We start from the raw sequence: 18,407 nt of genomic DNA on the forward strand, positions 1-18,407 counted from the left end.
ATCGAATAGGTGACTGTAACATTTGGGGGCACCATGTAAGTTTGCATGGTTATTCACACCTTGTTTTGTGATCCTCAGCATCCCAGTCACAAATCGAGGGGCATATCGAGATTTAAACATGTCATTGAAAAGTTCAATGAATCTCAAAGGATCTAGGAGTTTTCAATAGATTTAAAACTTAAAATTTCTTTTTCGTTTTTCATGGTGGAAATTGGTAAATCGTCATTTACCTACCTTCAAATATTCAGCATCTAGATTACGGCATCTCTCTTCTAGGTTGTAGAGTATTGTGTTGGATCCTAGCCTCGATGTTTCATTTGGGTGTCACATCGAGGATCCTAATCAACTTAACTTGAATTTTCTCCCGTTAAAGTATGACAACTATGGTCCTCCCAAATCTCGTGGAACAAGCTTTCCACATGAAGATGATATTCCACGATTCGATCGGGGAACAAGAGATCATGCTTCACTTCCTCCACCTCCTCCAATTATTCTCCCTAACCCACAAGTTCGAAGGCTTGAAAAGTTCAAGCTCACTCAAGCCCTTTTGGCAAGTAAACATGGGAAACCTGTGTGTGTACACGTCTTAGAGATGAAGTCACACATTGATGGGTTAAGGATGTTAGGTGTCGAGATTTCAGGTAAGTTGGCTATTGACTGGGTTCTTCAGTCGCTTCCTGAATCATATAGTGAGTTTGTTAGAGAGTACTATATGATGGATCATGACGTGACCCTCATTGATTTGACCTATTTGCTTATAGCTGTTGAATCAGCAATGATTTGGTGAGCTGGTTGAGCAAATTTGTCTAGTGAATCAAACTCCCAAACTTCAATGGACATTGAAAAATGGTAACATTGGAGATCTAGAAAAGGTAAATTCTGAGATAGTTCCTTGTGTCATTCCAAAAGAGTCCATTTGCTTCTATTGCCATGAGAAGGGGCATTGGAGACGAAGCTGCCCTATTTACCTAAGAAATCTAAGAGATGGGAGAGTCAAAACGTATGGCTCTACTTTAGGTAAAATCCATTAACTAACTCTTTTAAGTTCCTATCCTAGATTCTTAATACATGATGTGATAAGATTACATTTTGATGTTTTGTAGGATCGAAGAAAAGAGAGGCAGCTTAAGGGAAGAAATGAGCTGAATCTAATCATGAAGAAATGGATTTCGATCGCATTCCTTGAAGATTAGATTCTTGAGCTACTAGTTGGAGTTAGAATAGATTGCTAAGAAATATGTATTAACATAGTTTTTCAATTGAATTGCATTGTAAGGACAAATTTTTCCGCAATAAAAATAAATTTTGATTTCATATTATTTATTTATCCTTGCAATGGCGTGTATGAAAAATTGATGTTTGAATGTTTCTATTAATAGCAATAATGGATTTGATTCTTAATTATGTTATTTGTGGAAATGTCGAGAATTTACCAAATAGGGAGAGTTTTTCATCGCCCAAATTTCAATTGGACAGAAAATTGGAATCATGCAACGAGTATTGTATGATGAATGAAAAACTCACATTTGGGAATTTTAGACTAACTCTTTGACAAAGTGTAAATTGAAGGACTAGGAGATCGAGTACACTAGGTCGTACGTTGATCAAGTCTACCACAAGAGTGAAAAATATGTTCGTCATGATTTACTAAAGTTCAGTGAATATAATTATACTTATAAGAATAAGTGTAATTCTGATTTGATTAAAAGAGTTTCAATCAATAGCAGAACGAATAAGAAGAATCAAGTAGGCAGAAAGATAAAAGTTTCTCTATTCTAAGAAAAAGGGAGAGTACCTTTTATTATGTTTTATGATAGGTCTTAATGATTATGAACCATATCTCAATTGATCCTCTAAGTGAGTCTTAGTGCAATTGTATGTCTAAGAAGAGGAATCAAGAATTGAAGAAATGGTTAAATCAAGAAGTCATACTTCGTTCCAATATCAAGTCTTAGAGTTATACTCCAAGATTGTGAAATTGAGTGAGAAGTCTCAAGAAAGTTTATAACACTCAACAAATGTGGAATTTGGAAAAGTTTTCTTATTCTTGCACATTTGAAATTGGTAAGTTGTGTTGTCTTGGATAAGACAAAGACCAACTAGGACCAATTATGTGAAGTGTTTTGTCTTGATAAGAAACTACACTAACTCTTGAATATTTTTTTTGTCAAGGAATGTTTCTTGACAAGAGAATCTTATATGTCAAGGAGTCAGTCGGAGTAGTAATGGTCTTGAAAGGTTTCAATATAAATCAAGAATAAACCTTATCGATCATCACTAGCACACGACTTGAGGTTTATAACCTATCATGTTGACATTATTTTGTTTTTGTGCCATTCCAATTGAGTTAATTATGTATGTGAGTTCTATGAGTTCTCATTTGAACGCATAACAGGCAAGCACCTTGATCAATGAAAAGTACATTGATTGGAAAGGGTGAGCTGTTTAACTACTTGGAAGACATGGTGGGCACCCGTGTTACCATAAGGAAAGAGATCAAGATTGAGAAAGTTCGGTCCACATGAGTTTGGATTTGTCACAAACTCTGGTTTTGGCAAATTCGCATGGATAGGAACACATACACCATAAAAATCTAAGTGTCATAAGATTCCCTCCTTCATGAAAATGATTGTGAGGAAATGCTTTCACTAAGAGAGATCTTAAGAAGATGGTGATTGTGACAATTGTATTCTCAAATTCGATTATGGTTACAATATCCCTTTCCATAATTCGAATTGTGAGATTTGGCAATTAGTCTGAATTGTTTAGACACACATATGAGCTATCCAAAGCAAAGGTGTATAAGTTTAAGAAGCTTTGATAAAGGATTATCAAAGCATTAGGTATTAGAAATATGAACTTAAGAAATTCAATAGGTATTGTTTTCTAGAAGTTAAGCTGTTTTCTGAATACATGTCAAAGCTAGTGGGAGCATAAGTGTTTTGCTTATATGATAATAATTGTCATGATAGTGGGAGCATAAGTGTTATGCTTGTATGATTATTATGGCAAGTATTGCAAGTTAGCAATATTAATTATAGAAAAAAAGAGTTATACTTTGTAAAGTCGTAAAGGTTTGAAAAGTTGTTTTGCTATAATTAAGGGAGAGAATATTGTACTATGCTTTAAAATCTAAAGCTTAGATTGAGAAATTTTAATAAATTTGGTCAAAGGATATATAGTGTGTTCTTAAATTTCGATTATGATTACGGTATCCCTCTTCATAGTTCGAATTCTAAGAACATGACACATAAAATATTATGGCAAGAGATTGATAAAGTATCATATCTTTATGTAAGACATTATGCATCGTGTCTCATACGCTTCGGGTATAGGATTGATTGCAAGTGCTATTATATTTGACCATTCTAAAATTTTCCAAATGTCTAGCGCATTTAGAGGGAAAAATGACAAGAATCGGTTTTGACTAAGATAATTAAACAACTATCAAAGGACGATCCAAAGCTCGTTGAGGATTGGTCGCTTGTGAATAGTTGGAAGTATGGTATTGGATGGACCATATCGACATTATTATGAATAGATAAGATTCTATTAAGAATGAGTTTTCAAATGGCAAATATGGAAATGTTTCCATATTGGGAGTTGGATATTGAGAGTCTATGTCTAAATTAGAAACTTTTATGCAAGAAGGATGTTCAAAGGAATGTACTTTGAGTGAGAGACATCACGTCTATGGAATTGTCTTATAAAAATCTCCAATAGAGGACTTTGTAATTTCATTGGCAATAGTCATTGTGACTTTTGTGCTATGACATTACAAAAGGATCGTTGCATAAAATGTTAGAATCCAGCATATTCTAATAATGGCAAGAACATTGTGTTCTTACACTTATGATAAGGATTGGGAGTTGTGAAATGAGTATATTGGAAATGTGTTCATTTGATCTATTTCACAAAGTAAGGACCGTAGGTAAACATTGTGTGCATGCTAAAAGCATTGGACAGGTGTAGTAATAATTCAAGTAATAAGTTAATTAACAGAAACAACAAATAATGAGTAATCGATATGGTGATGAATAAAAGGTGTTTTATTTATACTCAAAGTTTTGGGAACATATAGGATTAGTATTATTCTTGTGTTTCACTTTGCATGTTTTGACTTCCTGAATAATTAATTATTTCAGAATAATCGAATTATTCGAATGGTCCACAGTCGTTCATATGTTGGAAGTAGGTATAAATGAAGACTGTCATGAATTGGTTTGTATATTGTCTAAAGTGTATTAGACATAGAAAAGGTTTGTTGCAACGTTCATGAGTGCTTATGAATGACTTTGAGCATTGGATTAAACCCACACTCACAAGAATCACTTCATGGATTTTATCACGAGTGATTGTGAGTTGATAATATTGTATATTCTTAGAACCAAGATGTGTGAGTTGTTATTTGCTGGTCGGTTGCACATTGATAATAAGTAAACGCACCAGTAACTTGGTGTCATAAAACTTATTGTTGTGTGTGATTCGATGAGTAAATGCAAGCAAGCATTTAGTCAAAGTTTATCCATTCCTTTTACCCAAAGTGGGATAAAAGCGATATCTTTGGGCCCCTCGATGATTTCGTGATGGCACAATAGCGCTTGGCCAAGCCGAGACTAATTTGACGTGTTCAATTGTAGTCTGTTGTCAGTCGTCAAAAATCGAAAGTCGGGAAATAGTATAGAGAGTTCATGTCTCACGTCTATACGATATCGAGAATGGAGGAATATATAATCCCTTATCTAAATGACACACTTCTGATAAGATCAGAGTTGACAGCGGCTTTTGAAAGCTACGATTGTAGATCAGGATCTGAAGTCATATGCAGAATAGTTATTAGACTTATCCAAGTGGGAGACTGTTGGATTAGTGTCTAAGTCCATAACTATTTTGGTATGTACTTGACCCGATGGTGCATGGTCCTTTTGGGTTGCCTTCACCATAGCAATATGTAAGATGAATTAAGGAGAGAAAGGTTTAATTATGATTTATTAATATATTATAAGAATAATATATTATAGGAGAAATCATATTGTTTAATTAATATTAGTCAAGAATTAATGTTGTGGCTAAAAGAGATTAATTAAACTTAGGGGACTGGATTTGTAATTATGAGATAATTACAATTGGGATATGGATTACTTAATAATATATAGGTTGGACAAATTCTATGGGGAAGCCCATTAGAAATCGTCCAAGGGATGTGTTAAAGGAATCCATGGGCTGCTTAGGGCTTAAGCAGTCAGATTAGGGTTTCCTAGTTGAAAAACCCTAATAGCCTACCTATATAAAGGAACCCTATTGCCCCAAAAACGTGGCGAAGACTTCCTCTAGGGTTTGTAGACGTTTTTGGCTGCCTCCTCTCTTCTCCTCTTCTACCAAGTTGCTCTTGGTGTTTGTGACTCCATTAGAGGTGCAACATTTGAGGCACTAAGCTTTCTGAAGCCAAGGATTGATTGTTATTGCTATATAACAATCAAAGGTAAGATCTAAACCCTATTTTATGTTAATATGATTAATTGTATGCTAGATCTAGGGTTCATAGCTTTGCATATTCAATTGTATGTTCATTAGACAAACTAGATCCAAAAGTTATTAGGGTTTGCATGTACACCATAGGAATGATGTATTGCTCAAAACCCATCACTAAAAACATACAACTCAGACTAACTAAAAATCGCCTGTGTAGAAGATCCATAATATATCATGGCCATCCTATAGCGAAACTGAGTAGCAGCAACAACAAGTGCCATCGATATACCAATCGGTCGACCTGAAAGAAGTTGCTCCATGAACATCAGCATAAATACACCGCACTCTCCAAACATCACTTCTTGTTGGGCACGTCCATAACATCCGTAACAGTGATGGATGCTTTCTGAACAAGCAAACCCATGTGGTTCCAATAGCCAATTTCCTGCAGAATGCGGTCCATAAGCTCTTCAAACCACACAAAATCAATAATCTTCACGGTGCCAAATGATCGGAAGTTGTCATACAAATTCAACGACAGCGTGTCCATCCATAACTCACCAAGTACATAATGATGTGGGTTGATGCATACTGGAAAATAAACTTGTTTTAACACACAACCGTTGCAATTAATTACATCGTTTAATTAGTGTAATATGACAATTAATGTGACTGATAATATATATATATATATATATATATATATATATATATATATATATATATATATATATATATATATTATTTCTTTACTTACACGTTCAACTTCTAGCCAAGATTTACATTCATCCAATGGGTTAAACGGATTTCTAGTTGCACTTCCTGCCCACTGGAACATCTCAAATGCACCAAAAAATGACGATGACATGATTGTCCATCGAGCATCGTTCGGTCTCCGCTCGTTCAAAAGCTTTCCCCATATGTCAACATGTTGCATTTAAATTTAATTTAAACATAAGTAGCTTATAAATTATTTAAATTTTAAATATAAAGGAATGTATTCATACCATTTCATCTAAAAATCTCAATTCACTTGCATAAAAAAGCAAATCCCAAAACTTTGCTTCCATTTTTTCATTGTATAACCGATTTTTCAAAAAAACAGCCAGTTTGTTTCCCATGTATAGAGCAGGGGCGTTACAACCCGGATTGTCATACGGCTCCAATAAAAGTGTCGGGTGATCACTGACAAATACGGGGGGTGGTGGTTCGTTGTGTATTACCCCACATGCACGATATCGGGGAGCATTTTGAACCTACATTATATACGTAGTCAATAACTATCCATATAGTAATAAAATTATAGTAAATATGATTTTTAACATACTTACCAAAACGTATGGAGAGCTAAGATATTGAGAAGGTTTCAATTGCCTAACCGAATGACTTTCTTTCACAATAGGAGGCCCGAGTATATGATTTTCCGCATCCACAATCTCGCTAGCAACAACCTTCTTTTTCTTCTTCTTCTACAAAAAAGATATTATTTTTTTTAATATACCTTAAAAATTTAAGGAGAAAATAAAAAAGTTTAATACACAAAAAAAAAATTATAACCTTCTTCACGATTTGTGTTTGTTTTCTAGAATCAAACAATGATGGATTATTAACATCATCATCCTCGTTTACTCGATTTGATTTATGTGGACTACCAACCACATTCTCATTCCCCTATATTTAAATAAAAAAAATAATTAATAAAAGTTTCGTTAAAAAATAAAGTAATACATCATATTTCTTCAAATTGATAGTAATTTCTAAAATTAATTAGGGTAAATTACACCAATCATCTCTCGTGCAGGTGCTGAAAAGCGCGTTTAGTCCCTATTTTCAAAAATTAACTTGGACAGTCCCTCGTTTGTTTAAAATGTGCACGCTTCATCCCTAATACACATTTTTGTTGCAATAGTAGTCCTTGCCATATCTAAAATGACCATAATGCCCTTTATGTTTATCTTTTCAAATTAATTTTATGTTATTATCAATTATTATTAATTAAGAAAGAAAAAAAAAAGATGTGGTCCCACTTCATACCCAACCACATCTCTCCACCTACCGTACCTTCCCTTTACTGTCTCTCTTCTCCAAACTCTTCAAAAACCCTAAAAACATTCATCCTTAAGCCACCGTCGGTGGATACCACCATCGTTTTACACTCCGACCACATTCATGGAAACCACCTCTGTTTTACACACATCGCACTCTAACCACCATCTTTTCCGGCGTAAGTGGTTTTGAACCGTCTAAAATCGATGCTGCCACCTATGATTCAGTCTTCGATCTCCGATCTCCATCAGCTAGGGCTTTATCACATGTACCATACCATCAACGTCGGCCAAAGTTTTGATAGATGTCATCGATCTCTATGTGTTTCGACATATATCGATCCCTTCCTCCATCGTGGCTGAGATATGGAGACCATCGAGTTCCACAGTCGGAGTCGATGTCGATGTTGGGGTGGTGGTTGGATGATTTCAGGTGTAAGGTGGAGAAGGCGATGAATAGTGTAGGTTTCACCTGCACCTCCTCTTAATTGATCGTAGGAGTATGGTTTTATGTCCCCCACCCTTCGACCCTGTATCTCTCAATAACAGTTTCCTCTTTAACCTTTTTTTTTCCTTTCTTTTGGGTTACAATTCTAATCAGGTGAAGATTAGTAGGTATGATCGGATACGTGATGGTAGTTTTTGATGGAGGTTGGTGGCTATGAATGGCAACAATGAATGGGGAGGGGAGGTGTCAGAGTTTAAAGATGGGATAAAATAGAGAGAGAGAAGCGGTGGTTTCCGGTGGCGGTAGATGGTGGTTGGAGGTCAAGGGTGGCCGGAGGTGGATGGTAGCCGGAAGTGACAGTAGTTGGAGGTGGTTGATGGCCAAAAGGGGTTGAACTCCTTTCTAAGGGATTTTTCCTTTTCTAAAAATAATAATTATAAAAAAATAATAGATAAGTTATAAACAATTAAAAAATAAATGAAAAAGAAAAAGAAAAGGGCAAGATAGTCATTTTGTGTCTGCGAGGGACGTAATGTGCACCTTTTAATGATACGAGGGACGGTCCGAGTTAATTTTTTAAAATAGGGACTAAACATGCTTTCTGGCATATGCACGAGGGACCAATGGTGTAATTTACCCAATTAATTATTTTACCTCAAAAGCTTCTTATAAATTCCTACCAAGTCATCATCGTCTCGAGCTCCACCTTTATTTTTCAATCCTCAGATTTCTTCCTCCAAAAATTGAAGTCTTGCCATTATTTCTTGAGCGATGTTTTTGTTAATTCCCACCGTAAGAGTTCCCTGGGTGGACTTGGAAGATTGGTTGTTTCCACAGGATGGATCAGACGCAGATGCCCCCTACATAAATTATTTCATATATCAATAATAATTGAAATTTTTTATTATACTAGATTCTGCTTTTACAAATTTACTTACATCATTTTTAAAGTTGTAGCGTACAGAAGAATGAACTTTAGACGATCCACAATTCAGACTAGTAATATATATGACAAATAATGTGGAGTAGAGGACTCGGCATCTAAAGCAATCATCTTTTTTTTGGGTTGATGCACCTCGTCCTTATCAACATCAAAAACATCGCAAACTTTCACCCTAGTTAACCTCCTATTATGAAACCAGCGCAATATACGAGAATATAAATAATTGCATCGTATCGCAGCATTTCCCCGAATTACTGGGAACATCTCTAATATGCATATCTTGTAATAAATATACATTAATTTATAAGCATTAGCACTAACTAAAATTATCAAAAAAAATAAAAACCGATAAATTATTAAATATATTTTTTAATTACTTAAATATACCTTCAAATGAATAACAAAACCCGATAATGTGTACACAATCACTTTTGTTGGATGGTTGGGCATATGATCCTCAAATTTCTTAAACATACCCGACAATCTTGGGTATGTTTTAGTCCATAGATAACTCCCCCCACGAGAACCTATATTATAAGAAAAAGTATTAGTTAACCATATAAAAATTAGTAATTTATTATAAATATTAAATTGGCAAATACCTATTCCATTGATCCAAGTTCTCCACCACCCACAAAAATTCTTTGGTGACTTTATCATTAAGCTCATTTCCCAAAAAACTTTGATTGAGGATATATAACAAAATGGCACGGACACCGTCGTGAGCCGATATATCATTGAACCGTTGATTGAAGATAAGGACCTCTAAATCTTCTACAAGTAAAGAAGTGTTTGTGCGATATGGGAAGACTCTGGACCGAAATGTATTTTCACCATATCCGTGTTTATACATGGTTGAAAATTCGATCCTTGATGTAGGACACCGGCCCATGTAAAGTCCGATCACAAGACAAAATTCCTCCGGCCCAAATGACAGTGTACGTCTAGAAAACCTAAAATATAGACGCTCAGTTGCATTTGTTTCAACAGTAGGACGCAACATATGCAGTAACAACCCATGAATAAGAAGTCTGTCTCCGGACTGAGCTGGTAGGTCTAACAAGTAACTGAAGCTAGTTGTTGAAAAAATATCGTGCACGAGTCCGTTCAAGCCACTCAAAACTTCATGCAATTTATGGCATGAAGCTTTGACAGATAAGTGACCCATCATCGCTCTGTTTAGAAGCTACAAAATTAAATAAACATTAAAGTTAAATAAAGTCTTATAGAAGAAAAAAAAAGTGCTAAACAATTAGAGAAATCACACAATATAAGACTTAATCGTTTCATATATTCTATTTACTTTGTATAAAATACCAAAGGAAATTAATTGACAAAATTTTTTGTATTTTCTATACTACTAGTATATCAAATTTAGAATTGTACTTTGAAAATGGTGTGACAATAACATATTTTACAACAAACCTGAAAGTACCAAAACACAGTGTTATTTTATCAATACATTATACTTCAAATAGATAGTACATTGCTATTGTATGATATAATTGAGACATAGAAAATAACATCATTTTTAACAACATGGAAACATTGAATCATAACATACATACAAGGGGATACAATCGTTAAAAATACTTTTAAACAATTTTTTTTGAAGAAAAATGATATATATATATATATATATATATATATATATATATATATATATATATATATATATATATATATATATATATATAACCATAGGTTTAAGGAAACCTACAATTTTTTTCCAACAAAAAATCATAAGATACATACAAGGGGATACAAATGTTTATTAGTTATAAATTTTTTTATTAAAAAAAAAGTATTTTTTGGGAAACCTACGATTTTTTTTCCAACAAAAAATCATAAAATACATATAAGGGGATATAAATGTTTATTAGTTATAAATTTTTTTATTAGAAAAAAAAAACGTATTTTTTGGGAAACCTACGGTTTCCCTTTTCTTTAAAAATTATACAAATACAAAATACATACAATTCCGATCCTATTGATACAAATTTAAAAAAAAAAAAAGAAAAGAAAAAAAAACAAAAAAAATTAAATTTCCGTACGGTTCATACAAACCTACGGTGTACAAGTCAACAATGCACAATCTGTGCATTGGACATTTGTACACCATAGGTTTCGTATGAAACCTACGGTTTTATATTTTATTTTTTCAATTTTATTCGAAAGAAATTTAACCTCATATACAAAACCTACTCCTAATCACAAACACGGTAAAATTTTAATGAAAATTAGACAAACCGGGTTGTTCTTCGGGTGCTCCATTGAGAAAAAAGAAGTCAAACCAAAGAAAACAATAGGAAAAATGACTAATCTGAAAAAAAAATCATTTATACTTTGGGCTAATGGGCCACGAAAAAGTAAACAAGCCCGTGAAACAGTAGACCATTTACACGAAACAGTAATTTTCGACCTAAAACAGTAGTCAACGGCGTTGACCGTAGTCAACCATAAGTTGATTACTATTTTGTGAGCTATTTCTGGCTAAGTTGTATTTTTTAGCTATTTTTTGATAAGTTATTAACAAAAATTGCTAGATTTATATTTTTCCCTGTTATTCATTTAATTAATAAACCACATTTAACAACTTAAATTATATTTAAGTATCATAAGTAGTAATTAAATAAATAGAAGAAAAAAAACTCTTTAGTTATAGTGGTCTTGTTAAATAACTTTTAGTTAGAATTTGAAGAGTTTTAATATGAAAATAAAAATCTAATGAAATTAATTAACCGATAATTTGTTGAAGATGCATACTCTTTGTTTTTAATATATTATATGGTTTTTTAAATAGTTTTGTTGTCGGATATTTGACTGATATAATTTGAAGAATATATATTTTTTTATTAATGAGCATTTTACTCCAACGTCATAAACTTGATTGCTAAAAAATGGAAAAAACATCATACATGATTTTTGTGTTTTTCTCAAATATGAAGTTCAGGTCCTAAGTTTAAAAAATTTCACAGATGGTCCATATGCTTTCAAAACTTTTGATACTTGATCCTTAAGCCTCACTCCGTCATCTGTTATCTGTTAAGTGAAAGACATTTTCATCATTTCACTACCCCAATGTCCATTTATGAGGTTTTCTCTTTTTTTTTAACCCATGTGTTCTTCTTCTTCCTCATAAATTCGCAACCTTCAATGGCTAACTTCAGGAACTAAAAACCCACAAATGAGTTTAAATATTCTTGATTGTAAAAACTTAAATGATTCACAACTTCAACAAACACACATTATAAATGATTAATCTCATGACATAATCAGATGAATTCGTTTTCATTTAATTTCAAATGCAACCTAGACCTTTGAACTCAAGATCATAAACCAAAAAAGAAACTAAAAACAACGAATGCCCCCATCATAAACCAAAAAAGAAACTAAAAACGACGAATGCCTCCATCGAGAATTCAACTATATAACAAACCAATGTGAATTTAAGCTTTAATTGCAGCCTGCAACACTAAATCCATCCTAAAAACTAAAATAAATCCAAAATAATGAAAACTGGACCGAAATATCAATCGTACAACAAAATCCATATGAAATCAATTTCTAAAAACGAATGTGCGGATTGAGAACTCGATCTTATAACTAAACCCATATGAAATTAGTTTCCAATAACAACTCACACCATTAAATTCGTGTTCAGGGACATGTGAGGCAACAGTATATGACTCGCATCAGGTAGAGATGCAAGAATGTTAAACCAAGAACAAGGGGCAAGATATGTAAAGATATTTAAACCCTTCTTGAACTTCATGTGCATGTTAATTGATACAAGGATTCCAAAAAAAATCAAGATATATGTAGGTTTTTGTAAGAAGATGATGAGCAAGGGAGAATAATTTGAACCCCAGAATGGTCAGTGTAGTAGGGAAAAACTTGTCTGATACATAGAAGCGCACTTGAGGACTACATCTTTAACTGCCCTTACATTTGAACATCAATTGATCAGTGTATCAAGGAAAAATCATGAGGGGAGGATACATCACACTAACTATAGTAGATGGTTTGAAACCAAATCAAATGGGATAGTGGGTTAGAAGGAATCCGAGCAAGAGAGATGGGGAGGTGGTACACCCTTGATGCAATACCGAGAACAACCACCACCACCGGACTTCACCATCATCATCACCGTCAACCTCACCAAAAAGAACCTTGCCTTCAACCTCTGATAACCACCAGCCGCACCTCTGTATTTAAACACCCAAAACCTTCACAGTAGCTGTCAAATCGATCCTTCACAATCACTACTACCATCTACCTTGAACCACCAATCCTTCACATCTAGAAACTACAAACCCCGTTTCGGCTTGTGTGTTTTTTATGTTCAGGAAGTGTGTGTGTGTGTGTGCGCGCGTGCGTGCGTATGTGTTTTTGAGTTTCTAAGAGCATCTCTAATCCACTCCCATTTTCCATTATTTCCCCCATTTCTTCCCCCATTCCTCTCCAACCCCACACCATTTGTCCCCCATTTTAGGGAAAATGAATAGTATAACACCATATTTGGTGTTATACTATTCATTTCCCTCAAAATGGAGATGAACTTTGAGTTATCGATTTTAATCCCTCTTTTTATATATTTGTATATTTATAGTTTTTTTTATCTACTAACTATAATTTAAATGTAATATTTAATACTTATAATATTGTGTTATATATTAAATTATATTAATTAATTATAAATATAAAGTTTGTTTTTGTTTATCAAATTCATATTAAAATTTAAATACATATTGAAATTTTAAAACACAATAACATATTTTACAAAAGCTTATAATTAAGTATTATAGATATAATCTTATTTATTTGATATTATTATAATGAAAAATTATAGATTATATATTTGTTAAAACCAAATTAATAGAAGGGGTGTGTTTGACAACTTATATAAGTTAAAAGAATGTAATATACTTTTTGAGAGTAAAAATGAAGTTGGGTGGATATAGAACACTATTATCCTATTTTTTACTCCATTTTTAGGGGAAAAAATAGAAATTGATTGGAGGTGGTCTAAAGTAAGGATGAGAATTTGGCATGAAAACCCGACCCAAACCGAAAACCGAACCGAACCGAATCGAATTAGACCCGAATAAGCAATTCGATTCGGTTTTCGGGTATCTATATAAGGCTTATTTGGTTTTCGGGTTATTCGGTCCGGGTTACCCGAATAAGGGCTTATTCGGTCCAAATGGACCGAACCGAATATGAAAAGTCACATTTTTTTCCACTTGCATAATTGCTTATTCGATCATGTGTTCTATCAATCGTTACCCAAAATACCCACATAATGTTTAATGTTTAACTTATATACTTATAGATAGTTTTTTAGGTGTTTTGGATGTTTAATGTTTAGTGTTTAATATGTTTCTTAATAACTATATCTTAAGATGGTGGTGGTTGGATTTTACATTTTATATATCAAGAATTGTTAATCTGTGTTATCCATGTTATTTGTGTTTATCATAAGCTACAAAATTCATACAAAACTCAATATTTATAATCACATTGCAAATGTTATTTGGGTTATTTGGGTTATTCGGCTCCTTAATCATCTTGTACATGTTATTTGGGTTATTCGGGCCGAAACCGAATCCGAATAATAACCGAACCGAACCGAACCCGTATTGCTTATTTGGTTCGGTTTTCGATTCATACAATTACCTTTATTCGGTTTTCGGTTTATTCGGGTTCGGGTCGGTTTCCGACCCGAATAACATCCCTAGTCTAAAGTTTTAAAAGAGAGAGAGAGAAAAGGAGTGTGACCGTTTCCATATTAAATTTCATTTTTTTAAAATAAGAGAAAACCTCATAAATGGTCTGTAGGGCAGTGAAATAACCGAAATGCCCTTCATTTAATGGACAAAAGTTGACGGGGTGAGGCCGAATGACCAAATATCAAAAGTTTTGAAAGCATGCGGGTCCATCTATGAAATTTTTTAAACCTAGAGACTAAATTTCAGATTTAGAAAAAAATACGAGGACCATTTATGATGTTTTTCCTTAAAAAATGTATAGCAACATGTATAAATTAATAATACAAAGTTAAATAATAAATACCTTTAATTACCAAAACCATATTTTCACTCAAACACCAATTATAAAATTAAATGATTATTTGATAATTGTTGATTGAGTGTAATTGAGTTAAGGTCTCAATAAGTAAGACTCACGTTTTTACACGCTAAGATAAGAAACATATCAGAGACTATAGGATTGAAGCAGACCAAACAAAATTTGATATCAAAAAGTTTGAATTGTATCCAACCAGACCCAACTTCTTACAAAACCCGATAAAAAAACATAATGATTAAGATTGTTATAATTTTTCTAAATAATTGAAAACTTAAGTGAAATTATAATCAGTTCTAAAAGTACTAACTAAACCCAATAAGTCTTCTTTTTCTAAAATATTCGTCCAATAATATATGGGCCATGATGTGTGGCTATAAGACTTACAACTTAGAACTTAGAAGACTAGCTCGGCCAATGCTGGCTCATGTTCAAATCGTAATAATCGAAGCCCTACATTTGAATAAATTGTTAAAATCCATAAGGCCTAATAACCTAAATCGGGTCATATTTTATCTGATTCGGATTTACTAAAAAATAGTGATTTTTTTTTTTTTTTTTTGATACAGATTTTAACGAAAATATACGAACCGGTTTTTGTCAAAGTCCGGATCTGATGCATCCGGTTTTCGTCCAGAAATAATGGATTCGGTATAGGGTCTTTATAAATTTCAAAGAAAGTGATTACAAGATCTTTGGGTTATTCATTTGATTTTTTTTAACCAACAAATATAATTTAAATAAATTTGATTGATACACCTTTTTTCACACCCAAGATTTTAAGAGTATCATGTCATTTGTGAAAATGGGCATATGGTTAATAAAATATTTTATTAGTACGTTTCTAAAATATATATTTTCATGAAACGTTAACGAATTAACTAATAAAGTTCTAGACCAATTCATACCTAATCCTTATCTCGATCCTTCATTCATTTAGTCTTGTATATCTAACCATTTGTTGCACAATATATGTTAGTTGAGTGGTCTATTCATCTATTTGTCAAATTCAAAAGCAAGAAGCAATGGTAATTAATATATTTGAAAAAACCATCTTCAGTAGAACCATTCATATAAACCAAGTAAACAAGGAAGTTGTCACATCCAATATGCCATTCAAAAAAATTAGTGTCTACTTGGTCAACAATAAAAAAAATATTGTACCTAATCCAAGCTTCAATGTCATGATGAACTTGACACAAGTTGGATGGTTTGGAAGAAATCAATTTAAAATGCATCCAAATGTACAGTTTAATGACGATCAAATTAGATGGAATGTTTAGTTGACTTATAATAAATTAACCCTAAAACCCAAGATGATAAAATACAAGCTGCTAAATCCCAAGCAAATGAACTTTGCACAAGTTTATAAGTTGTTTTTGTTAGCTTGTTACTCTTGCTACTTTAGTTAAATTGAATCAATGGTTACTATGTTGTATAATAGGGAAATGATTTTTTTAATATAAAAAAGAACAAAAAGATAATTTTACTAATATATTAATTTAACTATTCATGGAAAAACACTCCTCAAGGGGGACGTTAGTCAAGGGCTGTATCGACTTCTAAACATCTCCAATAACAAGTCTTCCAAATTGGCTTTCACTGGTGTTCGAACCTTTATTCATGGATGGCATAAACGCCTAGCTCATCCTCACGAGCCTCTCTTGAGACACCTCATCTCCTCGTTTCAGTTACCTGTTAGCACAAATAAGTTTCCCACAGTCTGTGATTCTTGCCAGCCGGGGAAAATTCATAGACTACATCTTCCTTCTTCACATGTTACTTCTACATCCCATTTGATTTATTGTACTCAGATGTTTGGGGGCCCTCGCCCGTATTTTCACTTAATGGAAGTCGATATTTTTTGCTTTTTGTGGATGATTGTACTAAGTTTGTTTGGATTTACTTTTCGTCCCAAAAAATCTCAAGTCTTTTAAACTTTTGTTCAATTTCAACAGATGATTAAAACCCAATTTAACAGTGACATTAAAGCACTTCAAACCAACTAGGGTGGAGAATTTCGCAATGTTTCCACCTTTCTTACTACTCATGGTATTAAACACCGTGTTTCGTGTCCCTATACACAAGAACTGAAAGGTGTCGTCGAAAGATGCACCCACATAATTGTTGAAAAGGGTCTTACCCTTTTAGCTCAATCTTCTCTTCCACAAGTTTTTTGGGAACACGCTTTTAAAACAGCCACTTACCTTCACAACAGAACAATCACACCCATTATCGATTTTAAATCACCTTTTCAAATTCTTTATGCAAAAAATCATGATTACACTTTTCTAAAAAGTTTCGGCTGCCTCTGTTATCCGTTCTTAAGACCATATAACAATTACAAACTTGATTTCGCTATCTACCCTGTATCTTCATCGGCTATAGCATGACACACAAGGGTTATCTCTTTTTTCACCAGCCATCATCTAGAATTTATGTATCTCGCCACGTGGTTTTCAATGAGGATGTCTTCCCTTATGTGTCTCTTACGCCTGACGCAGACTCAAAAAATCCTTCTTCCCTTACTGAACTCACATCTCAACTATTGTCTCATGCATCTGCCCTCCTACCTACCTATCCTCCCCCTTCTTCTCCCTTCCTAATCCTTCTTCTTCCACACCTTCTCCTCACCCCACTCCTATCCAACAAACTTTCCTATCCCTTAATATCAACAGTCCACTATCAGCTCTCGCGCTAAACATCAGCCCTCTACCTCTCATTATAGAATTGCATCTCATAACACTCATACAATTGTGACGCGTGCTCATAATAATTCTCTAAAACCAAGGGTATTTCACCCCATTATCTCTACTTCACCCAATTCTGAACCTCGTACCTTTTTCCAAGCCATCAAACATCCTTGTTGGCAGCAAGCAATGCAAACTAAATATGAAGCTCTCATGAGAAATAACACATGGTCTATCGTTTCTTGTCCTACTAATGTAAATGTTGTTGGTTGTAAGTGGATATACAGGATTAAAAAGCGAGCCGATAGAACAATAGAGCATTACAAAGCACGATTGGTGGCACAAGGTTTTAGTCAAGAGGCCAACATTGACTATTTTGATACTTTTAGCCCTGTTATTAAGCCAACCACCATTCCTCTAGTCCTCGCGATCGCTCTCTCTCACGGTTGGTGTATTCGACAGCTTGACATTAACAATGCATTCGTAAATGGTGATCTTTCAGAATCTGTATACATGAAACAACCCCGAGGTTTTGAAGATCTATATCGTCCTACTCATGTTTTCCGCCTCAACAAAGCTCTATAAGGCATCAAACAGGCTCCTAGAGCTTGGTTTAACAAGCTAAAACAGTACCTGGTTGCTCAAGTTTTCCGTGCATGTTAATCAGACACCTCCCTGTTTGTCCACCTCAACTCAAAATTCATCATCTATATTCTGGTCTA

The sequence above is a fragment of the Lactuca serriola genome, chromosome 7 (assembly GCF_051521515.1).
Source record: "Lactuca serriola cultivar US96UC23 chromosome 7, Lser_US96UC23_V15, whole genome shotgun sequence".
NCBI lineage: Eukaryota > Viridiplantae > Streptophyta > Magnoliopsida > Asterales > Asteraceae > Lactuca > Lactuca serriola.